This window comes from Frankliniella occidentalis, unplaced genomic scaffold (genome assembly GCF_000697945.3).
Source record: "Frankliniella occidentalis isolate FOCC.00 unplaced genomic scaffold, Focc_3.1 Scaffold478, whole genome shotgun sequence".
In the NCBI taxonomy this organism is placed as follows: domain Eukaryota; kingdom Metazoa; phylum Arthropoda; class Insecta; order Thysanoptera; family Thripidae; genus Frankliniella; species Frankliniella occidentalis.
Window position 1 is genome coordinate 62,941 of NW_026267596.1, and position 1,383 is coordinate 64,323.

Sequence of the window (1,383 nt, forward strand, 5' to 3'; positions counted from 1 at the left end):
GACCTGTTGTTTTTGATTTTTTAAAAATCCAATTTTTGAGCTAGAATGCTCATCTTCTAACTCGATCTGTCTTTTTATGATACAAAACGACCCTGAAAATCCCAGGTCGCTCGCTCAATTCGTTTTCGAGTTTTCGTGCGGACAGATACACAGACAGACAGACACACAGACAGACAGACAGACAGACAGAAAAAGTTTTTTCCGACCAGACGGAGTAATAGGCTTCGCTAATCGCTCAGCCAATGAGTAGATATAAAAATCATTGTGAACATAGATTAACGGCCTTAAGGGGGCATCCTAGTGTAGCGAGCCTAAAATAGGGGTGATTTGCGTAATTAATTTTAGAGAACCCATAGTTTTTAGAACAAAACCGAGTATTCCGTTTTGTAGCGCATACTTTTGACTTTAAAACGCAATGTGTATGACGTCGATACGCCTACCCATAGTTGAGATATCCCCTGTTGAAAACGGCACTGCAGCGTTGTCGTCTTTTCATGGTGTACCGGATTCCGGCCACACCGTTGGGCCGTTGAGGTTCCGATTTTTTGTGGATGTTCCTAACACTTGTAGGTATGGCATGAACTAGGATATCTGGGATCGGTCACCTCCTTCATCCCGAAAAAAAAATCAAAACTATGAGAGTTCTAGCTTTTTTTTTCGATATGTCAACTTTAAGCTGCTCGAAAAAATAGTAAAAATTATCCGATCGCAAATATCCTAGTTCATGCCATAACAACGTTCATACAGAGTCTAAAAATTCTTTGTTGGACTGTGTGAGACCAACGGCTCGACTTTAAATAGGTACACCATGACAAGACGACAAAGCTGCAGTGCCGTTTTCAACAGGGGATATCTCAACTTTGGGAAGGCGTATCGACGTCATACACATTGCGTTTTAGAGTCAAAAGTATGCTCTACAAAACGGTATACTCGGTTTTGTTTTTAAAACTATGGGTTCTCTGAAATTAATTACGCAAATCACCCTTAGTTTAGGCCCGCTACACTAGGATGCCCCCTTAACGTACGTGGGCGTGGGACCAATTTTTACGAGGCTCAAAGAAACTTTACTGAGATGGGATTACTTCTGATCCTCGTCTTACAAATAGCTACTAACTTCCCTTCTATATAAACATATATAAGTTTCAATTAAATGGAACAGCAGGGAGTGAACAAAGCAAAGGAACATAAGATGGGCGGACTTTTGCCGATGCAATCTAAACATAGAATATCACTGTGAAATATGCTAAAATCATAGGTATAAACTGCCTTGTCTTGTCATATCACAAACACCTACCATCATATAGGACAATATAAGGCTAGATATTATGAGATGCAGCCATATGTATCACGCACATATGGTCATATAGAAAAACATGTACCTAG